Source organism: Henckelia pumila, chromosome 2 (assembly GCF_033568475.1).
Source record: "Henckelia pumila isolate YLH828 chromosome 2, ASM3356847v2, whole genome shotgun sequence".
NCBI lineage: Eukaryota > Viridiplantae > Streptophyta > Magnoliopsida > Lamiales > Gesneriaceae > Henckelia > Henckelia pumila.
In genome coordinates this window covers 177,215,780-177,227,089 of record NC_133121.1, presented here as the reverse complement: position 1 = coordinate 177,227,089, position 11,310 = coordinate 177,215,780, and positions in this window count along the sequence as shown.

Here is an 11,310-nt window from a genome sequence, read left to right as displayed (position 1 = left end):
GAAGTTTGAGTATCTCTCTCTTCTTAAAGTTTCTTACAATCTGGTTCATACAAGACATATGAAAACTATTAGAAACTAAGAAACATAAAATCAGAAACAAAATAGGCCTTATGGCTAATAACTAAACAAGCAGAGCGTAAGGAGGATAAGTTTGGAAACCAATCATTGAATATTCATGGTTAAGAGTAAACCTGGAGATCCATAGAGCAAGTACCAGTTGATCAAGTGATCGTTAAGGGAAAGCAAGGATTTGGCCTCTGCTCAAAACCAAGATTCATATCTTAATCTAGCATTCTCAATCGAATTTTCATTACTTGATCTCATATTCATGTTGCTTTTATCTTTCCAAACCAATCAATATTAGCTTGGATTGCAACAATTCTGATTGTATGAGTATCTGTCTAGCAACTCACGTATAAAAATTACAGATCTGTAATCACTCGATCAAGCATTCATCTACTTTTCTTCTTTTTATTTCCCAAGTACTAGCAAATTATACAATCAACCCATAAATATTGTGGATACATTAAATCTATGTTTCTATCAATTACGACCCAAATACTTCAAGATACACATAATAGATACATCAAATAATCAATAATTCTCAAATTTCAGTCAAAGAACCTCGCTTAAGGAAATGTCAGACAAAATCAAATATTCTGAATGACAGCGAGTTAAGCTAAGCAGACTCTAGCAAAAGAATAAGAGTCAATCAAAATCGATCGAGATCAAATAACACAATCTCAGAATCAATATCAAGAAATTCAAGAATCATGATTTCTATGATGTAATAGCTTCAGCAAAATTAAAGATAAAGCTCAACTGTAACTGATTTTTCTTATTCTCTATTGACATGAGTTCATTTATTAATTCTCAGCTGACAATAGTCGAATATAATCTTTTCGACTTAACTGATTGTCATAGAATTAATTATCATTTCGGTACTAAATAACTCTTTTCTACTCAATCTTTTAGCTGTTTCTGGAGTTTTTCAGTTCAAGTAATGCTCTTCTATACGAGTTGTCATCAGACTTTCATACTAGACATCACTTTCTATAGAACTCCTTTCATTTCGTAGAAAAGTCAGAATATGTCTTCTGAATATTTTGGTATATTCTAACCACTGACATATCTGTCAATTCTAGGTTAGTTATATACTAATTCAGTACATCGACTAAAATTATTCCGACGTTTTCCTCTTGGTATAACCAGTACCGAATAACAAAAATCTAATTTTTGAAACTCACATCTTAACTATTGCTTAATCAGTGCACGGATTCAATCAGCTGTTAACTGGTACTCAGTTATTGCATTAATATCTATAATGCATGATAGCTTAATACTTCACGCCTGATATCAGCACGTTCAATCTTATTTTCCTCAATTCTGTATTTTATCTTCTATGACTAATCTTGCAAATGTGTTCCATCTACTCAAAGGCAAAATCTCAGCAAATACGATAAATAAAGGCTCATCAGATACGATTGTAGCATAACAAATCACTAATCTATAAATGTATGCTATGCAATCAATATATAAGCGGTTAACTAGAATTAACTCACTTACCTGTAATATTCTTATCTGATACAACTTGAGCCTTATTTTCTGTATTGGCTTATTGCCTATGAAATTATCTGCCATTTCAGCTATGGAAGCTATGCTTATATTTCTTTATCTGCTGGAGTTTAGGCTAAATTGATCTTTGCTGCAGTTGTCACTATCTCTTGCTTCATAGCTATACTGCTATGAAAGTTATAGTGAAGGTGATGATCATAGGTTTTCACAATTACAGAGGCGAGAATAAAAATTCAACTTTGCCTCGTGCTACCGGTTCGTGATTTCGTTATTCTATTACTGGCTTGAAATCAACTCATTAAAGTTGTTATGCTTATATGCTGCAAAGTTTGCTTTTCTATCTTCTTTATCATATACGGAAAGAAAAAATTCTGTTTACATACCTGTCAAACATTTCAATACTTCTTCTGGAAACTTCACCAACTTCTTGATAAGTCCTGGATTTGATATAAATCAAGCTGATTCTATGTTCATCTGAATATTTTTCTCTTGAACAACTGATCCAGCTCTTCAAATCGAACCATTTCTAGACATAGCATAGTCTGTATCGTTCTGAGTTGGTGATTAATATCTTTGGAGTTGTTCAACTAACATACTCCTCAGTGCAATCATCATATCGATCGGCTCAAAAACGTACCTCAACACTGTTCTGTTCTGTTTGCGGTTCTGTTCTGTCTGAGGTTCTCATGCTATCTGTACAATCTGTATTATTCAATAACAGAAGCAATATATACATAGCAGAGATTATAAAATACAATTTCAGTATAACATACATATAATCTCATGTTTTTGAATAGAACACATGCTTGCAATTTTTCATGCTTTTCAAATAAAACATGCTTGCAACGAATTCACTTATTCTAATGAATTCAATAAATCATGCATACATATCAGCATATAAGCATGTAATTCGCATCTCAATAAAGCAAGCAGTGTTCACTCAAGCACTCATAGTCGTATACAATTCTGTACAGCAAGTAAAGCATACTCATGCAATATTATAAATGCATGCGACTCAATCTACCCCGCTCAACTTCTATCTTAGTCCAAGACTTTATGCTCTGATACCACCTGTTGTGGGGACCTCTGGTGCTAATCTCATCTTAAGGGGCAAATTAACATTTAATCATAAAAGAATCACACTTGAACAAATAAAATCAAAGACTGAATTTTTTTTTTTAAAAAAAATTCTGCTCACACACGGACCTAAGTCTGGACCCTTGCATGGACTAGGACACGGGGTCCGAAAGAGTTTCGGAACTGAGGACACACGGACCCTTACACGGAGGCTTACATGGGGTCTGTGCCTCTTTTTCTCAAAACATTTTTGGGACAGTGTCCATCCGGACCTATGCACATGGCATGCATGGGGTTCGTGGCCTGTGCATAAAATCAGTCTTCTTTATGCTATCAAGTCTGAAAAATGATATAATCTATCATATAAGCTATCCAACATGATTCTACATAATTGACATGCATTTAAACATCAATCTACATATCGGTAATACATGAATCAATACTCAATAACAACATATACAAAAGTGTGTGTTGTTCTAACATGATTACCAAATCATAAAATACATGTCATCTGCTTAGAAACCCGAGTCTCCACTTTTAATCTTTCACTCTCGTGCTATCCAAGCCAAGTCTGACTTGCTTATGTCCCAACCTGATGCAATGCACACATACAAACAAAGCAACAGCCGGATAACTCCGGTGAGAATAAATCTCAGTATGAACGACATGCATATACATCATTTAAGCATATTAAATATATATTCCAAATGAATTTTAAATCTCAAATCATGTAATAACAGACAAAACATGATAGTATATGTGTTCATCTATAATAAAATAATACCAAGCATATAAACTCATTCAAATCTTGAATGTCAAATACTAACATGCTAGCATTTATAACCGCATATTCTAAACCATAGAAATCTCTAGGTTAATGCATAAATGCAATGCATGTGTCAAGGAATAGGCTATCAAATCTGATATCAATAAATCGTAGCTTTGGGATCCCGGGAAAATAAAATCTTTAACCAACCACCGAATCTCCTACTCGACGTGGTGTTAAATATCTCAATTCCCTTGACTTTGGTGCAACTATAGTGAGTCATCTAGCTCTGGAAATAAATCTATATTTCGTGCCATGAGTCATCTGACTCTGGAAGTAAATCTACATTTCATGCCACTCAACTACAGTTCTCCAAACGTCATCTGCACTCTAGGCCTTTCAACCCTCTGTGCTTTTCAGGTTGGAGTTCAAGATGAATGCAACATAATCTGGATGCATCAAATCATACATAAGCTAAAACAACATCTTGAACACATCAATCATATAATCATATGATCATATAATCACTCAAGGATACCGACAAATCTGTAAGCATCACATGGAATACGTAAAATATGTTCAATACAGCAAATAATATAAATCAAAGAAGACAAGTAAACATTTACATAAATATTCTGGAAATTCAAGAAGATAACTATCTTGAATAATATATCCCATTTATGTAAACTTAAACAATAACATATATTAAACATGCATGTATGTGATTTTAGGCAACTCGATAATCAGAAACAATCTCGAGTTATTCTGCTCATCTTATTAATGTCTATTCATACCTTTCATTCTGAATCTGAGAAGCTCCAATTCTGGACAAATAACATCAAAGAACTTCCATCACAATCTGCTCAAATCAGTACAATCATTCAAGGCAAACTAGCTTAACACCTTCTTCAGTCTTTCTCGGTTCAAAGGCTAACTTCTCGAGTTCGCCGACTCGAAATCGATATGTTGCAATTCAAATCTGAAATGCATTGATATCTAATTCAATATGATCTTTCAATATCATTTCATTCTTATCAAACAATCTAATAACTTGATCACGTGATCGGAATTCAAACCGACGGCGTAACGGATCAAAACCGGAAATTCTAAACACATGAACATCATCAATACTATAATCTCAACATGATATCATATTCAATTCTTCAGTTGAATTTCGAAATATGCAGCCCCTAAATTTCAGAATTGCAAATAATCTTCAAAAATTCATAAACATGTTCAAACGACGATCTTTTCTCGATTCGTGTTAGATATGCTATCGTCGTATATGCTAGAACATGTTTATACAATCAAATCTTAATTCTAACAACAACTTAAAATTCAAACATGGTAGAAATTCTTAAAACTTACATCAAAATGTAGCACTCGGAGCCGTGATCGCAAATATATGATCAATCGAAAATTCTACCAGGCGAATCGAAAGATATCGGAGTTTGAAGAATCGAAAATGGCTTTGGAACCCTTTTTCCTCTCTTCTCGGTTCCTTGACTGCACTTTCTGATCAATTCCCACATACTTACACGTTTTTATGGCCAAGTTGCAAGGAAAATTGCACTTTGGTCCCTGAACTTTGGCATATTTGCAATTCAGACCTTGAACAAGCGATTTAATTCAATTTCAATCCTAAATCATTTAAAAATATTAGAATTTAATTCTAAACTCTAAATATTCTCAAATTAAATATTTTCGAATTAAAATTAAATCATTTCGGAACTTATCGCATTTTAGTCCTTAAACTGCTCAATATTTGCAAATTGGCCCTTGCTCGGATTTCATCCTCAAATTAAATCCTTGATATTTATAATCTTGGAATTTACATCTTAAATTCCATAAATATCAATTCAAATATTTTTAATCTTTTAATTTAAGAATTCCGAATATTAAAATCTTAAAATCCGAAAAATCCTGAAATTAAATATTTTTTACCCGAAATTGAAATCTCGAATTTTCATAAATTCTTAAATTCATCTTTTCACTCTTATTCGGAATTTAACTCTTAAATCCCGTCATTAAGAACTTAATATTTTTGGGCCTTACAATTACTCAGCGACCTTTTAACCTGCCTAGGTTTATCATTCAGGTCATGCATCACACTGCCAAAAATTCAAAGAAATTCATTCTTCCTTTTGCTCGGTTTATTAATCGAATTCTGACTCACTTTGACATTATCTTCGATGATCTGGAGAAGATACCTATCACTGAGACTTATACTCTTGACCATGCCTCCATCACTAAAATGGAGTTGTCATAGAATCCTGTATTATCTCGATGGGTGCATGATCCAGCTCATATTTTCACTCGCTATAATCCTGTAACCCACTTTCACATTCCTTTTTCTCTTATTCCTCCTTCCATTCAACAGCAAGGATTTCCTGTTGGTTTCACTGACACCGATATTCCCTCATCTTCTACGAATCCTCCATCTTTTTCGACGTTTGATTACGGCGATCTACCTTTTTTCTCTCCTTTGATGCCTCAGCCTACACCTACTCCGGCTCCATCTTCCGATCGACTCTTTGAGTATCTTCAGCGACTTGAGATCAACATGGATCACAACTACTCCGCTATTCAGTCTATCCAGACATCGATCATGGACTTGACCATAGAGATGCGAGGATCCTTTGAATTTGCCCATGACCAACTCAATTTGATGGAAGCAAAACTTCTTGAACATTCGAATGATGACTCTTAGTTTTATATTTTGTTGTATTTTTTTAAATTTCTCTATCAATGAAATATGCTTTTATTTATTGTGTTATTTATTTATCTTATTTGTTGCCTTTTTAATTATCACAAAAAGGGAGAGAATTAATTTGGTTAAATATTCAAATTGGCTAAATAAAAATTGATTATGTGATAAACAATTTGTTTAAATTATTGTTACATTAAGGGGGAGATTTTTTTTATGTATTTCAATTACACTTTATATCTCCTGTTTAACCAAGTTTTGTGATTATAAAAAAGAGGGAGAATGTTACGCCTTAAACGCATACAAATCTCATAAATGAGATTAATGTTTTTAATGCGATAACTTATCTTGTTTTGATAATTACAAAACTAGGTTATTATTTCTAATCGTTTAAAGTGAGACTTTGCATATTAGATTATTACAAACATTGTTATAGTGAAGAACATTGAGAAATTTACTGAGCTTTTTCGATTCATCCAATTCCGATCTGCACCAGTCATATTAAAGTTTAGGATGCTCAAAAGCTACGGTTAAAATCTCAGCTCCATCCAACGGACGGATGTGGAGTTATGAATTTTTCAAAAGTGCCACAAAGAACATGAAGCAAAAATATGATGAAGTAACTTCAAAAAACTACTTGAATCGTTTGAGGCATCTAAATCCGATCTCCACCATTCACAATGAGATTCAGGATGTTCTAAAGCTAATGTCCAAATTTCAAGTTGATCCAACGGACGAGTTGTGAGATATGAATTTTTTAAGTTTGTCACGCAGTCTGAATTATGCCGAACGGACGCAACGAACCTAGGAACGGACGCAACGTTCCTTGTCAAGAACAAGATCCAATTTTTAAGGAAAAAAGCCATTCGACAAAATCCGCAATGCGCCGAACTGACGCAACGAACCTACGAACAGACGCAACGTTCGTCACCAACGCCGGAAGAATTTAATGTGCGTCGAAGGACGCAACAATGGCCCGAACGGACGCAACGAACCTGCCCGAATTTTCAGCTATAAATACATGCCATTTGAAGTCATTTGAACTCACCAATTCACTCTCATCTCTCATTTCAAGCAATATCCTCTCCTTCAAAGTATTCAAGTGATAGTTGAGCGAGTTATTCAAAATCGAGGGTTGTTTGTATAAGTTCATTCGTGAGTTGGTTGCTCGGTTATTGTAAACACTTGTGTGTGAAGCCAAGTGTATTTTACGAGTGTTGTGGATATCCTTGGAGCCCTTAAGGCCAAGTGTTGAGTTGTATCGGCGTGGTGATCGTGTTGAATTGTACAGCTATCATTGGAGCCATCAAGGCTAAGACGTTGAAGTGCTAGTGGATCCTTGGTTAATCAATCTTAACCAAGAAAGGGAGACGTAGACGATTTATCGTCGAACTTCCATAAAAATCTCTTATCCCTTTTACTGCTTTATTTACATTATGCATTTATTTACCGCACTTATATTTGATTGCTTTAAGTCTTCCGCTTGCGTACTAGCATAATTGCTTTAAATTGCTAAAGTTGCCAATAAAACCTAAATCCCCCCTCCCCCCATTAGGTTCTAACAATGACGTCGAAGGTGCAGACTGTATGAGCGAGTGCCATTAAGATAGAGCAAGAGACGTTTGACAGCCCCACAATGAAGAGAAGAAGGAGCATGCATGAACTGAGACAATTTATTAACAGCAAAAGCAATATCAGGACGAGTAAAAGATAGATACTGAAAACTACCAAGCGTTTGACGATACAAAGTAGCATCGGCAGGCGGAGAACCATCCAAGAGTTGCAAAGTGTCCGATGAGGCAAGTGGAGTGGAGACTGGCTTAGAGTCAGCCATGTTGGACCTGGTGAGAATATCAAGGAGATATTTCCGCTGAGACAGACAAAGGCCCCATGAAGAAGAAACAACCTCAATACCCAAAAAATAAGATAAGGACCCCAGGTCTTTGATAGAGAAGCGAGCACCCAACTGGTCAGTAAAGCTCTGAAGAGCACGAGCATCGTTTCCTGTAAGAATTAAATCATCCACATATACAAGTAGATACATAGTGACAGCACCTGTAGTGACCCTTACCCGGATCACCTACTAAACAGAACTTAGGCATGCAATTAACTTAATTAAACAGATAACAGAATAATCTTGCGGAAACCATAAACAAATACAATCCCAAGGAAAGGAATCTGTAATTTATCCAAATATTATACAACCAAATCGAATAGCTGTATCAACCCAAAACAACAGAAATAAAACCTAGACGAAGCTCCAGCTGGCCAACCACTGCCTAGCCCCTCTTGGATCCACCCGTATCGTCCAATCGCAAACCTGCCCCATGGAATAGGGTGTTCAGAAACACAGAGTACGAGACGTGAGCATAAAACGCTCAGTACGAGAGTATGTGTATACATGCATGCAAAGTGAACTCCCTATAAACTCGAGGTCAAGGATCAGATAACAGAGACAGACCGGGCCCTGGTATGTAGCACGTTGTGCCGTCGCTTCAGGAGGTGGCTCCCATATCGAAATACAAGTGGATATGCCAAACCCAAATCGATGGAAGTCCAACCACTAACAGGATAGGGAAAAACCCTACTAACAGACATCTCGAAGGAGATAGCTCAGTATGCAAATGAATGCAGCATAAATCAATGAATATAAATCATGCAGTCACATAATACATGCATACTCAGTCAGGATATCTCGAACAGTACTTTCGTACCTCAAATCAGTGCAAGCTCTACCAACTCTAGGTCCACGCCTATAGTCTGCTCTACACTGCCAAATGATATTACTATCATTATAGTGCTCTAAAAGCCTTAACTAAGCTAAAACATACTCCTAAATATTTTTAGGAAGCAAAAACTATACCTTCGTCCGTCGTTAGCCCTTTGATGTCGATGCCTCCAGAACTTGGGCACAACTCTGCTATGACTATCGAACGCCTCGACGACTCCCGGGGCAAGCCTAGGAAGGCTAGAACAACTCGAATACGACTAGAGTAGAGAGGAAATCCGGAATTGACAATTGAAAATGAATTCTTGGCCTTCTATTTATAGACAACGATCGGAGCCTCCGATCCTCGATCGGAACGTCCGAACCTCGATCGGAACGTCCGATCCTGCCATCGGAGCTTCCGAAGATCCTGATCTGCCACGTGTCAAAATATCACTTGTTGACTTCGAATAGGGGTGATCGGAGCTTTCGATCCTGATCGGAGCTTCCGATCTTGCCACACGTCATGCCTGACGTAATACCATCGGAGCTTCCGATCCTGTTCAGAGCTTTCGAACTCACCTTCGGAGCTTCCGAACTCTATCCAAGTAATTATGATTAATTTCTTAATTACTGATTTTGGTTACGGGCTACTACATTCTCCCCCACTTAAGATATTTCGTTCTCGAAATCAGATCTTAAGTACTGAATGAAATACAGAAATCAGAAACATTCTTTATTCAAATCAAACATTTACAGAGTTTGCAACTGAATACAACTAAAAGAATGAAATCAAAACAACTCAGGATGGTCTTCACGCATCCTGTCTTCAAGTTCCCAAGTAGCCTCCTCAGTGCCTCGGCGTTGCCACTGAACTAAAACCAGAGGAATGACTTTGTTCCGCAAAACCTTATCCTTATAATCCAGAATACGAATAGGTTTCTCAACATAAGTCAAATCCTTGCTCACCTGAAACTCAAACCGCTGCAGAATATGAGACTCATCCACCACATACCGTCGTAACAGAGATACGTGGAACACGTCGTGAATATTGGAAAGATGCGGTGGCAAAGCTAGTCGATAAGTCAAATCGCCAATGCTTTCCAAGATCTCAAACGGACCGATAAATCTGGGAGACAACTTGCCCTTAAGGCCAAATCTGAGAATCTTGCGGAAAGGTGACACTCTCAGAAACACTTTCTCCCCGACATCGAACTGCAAAGGCCTACGCTTGGTATTAGCATAGCTGGCCTGACGATCCTATGCAGTATTAATCCATTTCTTGATCTGATCAACAATGTCTACCGCCTGCTGGATAAGCTCTGGTCCCTCAGCCTGTCTCTCCCCCACTTCTTTCCAGAAGAGTGGAGTACGACAACGTCGCCCGTACAACGTCTCAAAAGGTGTCATCCCAATACTAGTATGATAGCTGTTGTTGTACGCGAACTCGATCAATGGCAAATGATCCTGCCAGGCTGAACGAAAATCCATGACGCACGCTCTAAGCATATCCTCCAAAGTACGGATAGTGCGCTCTGACTGACCATCAGTCTCTGGATGATAGGCAGTACTCAAACTGAGAGTAGAACCCATCGCACGCTGAACACTCCCCCAGAATCTATAAGTAAACCTGGGGTCTCGATCGCTGACAATGCTCACCGGCACTCCATGAAGTCGAACGATCTCCTGAATGTACAACCGAGCCATACGATCCACATTGTACTCACGGCTATAGGCAATGAAATGCGCTGACTTGGTGAGTCGGTCCACCACAACCCAGATAGCATCACAGTTCCTCGGGGATAGCGGCAAATGGGTCACAAAGTCCATCGTGATAAACTCCCATTTCCATTCAGGAATAGGCAGACTGTGAAGCAATCCTCCAGGTCGTCGGTGTTTTGTCTTGACCTGTTGACACACCAAACATCTCGAAACAAACTGATAAACACTGCGTTTCATACCCTTCCACCAGAAACGAGTACGTAGATCCTTGTACATCTTGTTGCTCCCGGGATGAATACTCAACTTAGTGCGATGCGCCTGAGACAAAATCTCCTCTCGCAACTCTTCATCCTGCGGAATCACAAGCCTACCAGACAAACACAAAAAGCCATCTGACTGATAATGAAATCCAGACGAGCTACCCTCGTTAGCTAGACGAGCTAAACGCTGGGTCTTCGAATCAGACATCTGAGCATCCCGAATTTGCGAATACAAAGCTGGCTAAGATAATATCGCAAACATCTGGATACTCTGCATACCTTTCTTATGCTTGAAGGTATATCCCGAAGTACAACAGTCACTGATCGTACTAGACATCGAACAAGTCTGAAGTGCGGATAGTCGCACCTTGCGACTCAAAGCATCAGTAGTGAGATTAGCAGCTCCCGAATGGTACTTAATCTCGCAATCATAGTCCTTAAGCAAGTCCATCCAACGTCTCTGCCTCATGTTCAACTCCGCCTGAGTGAACAAATA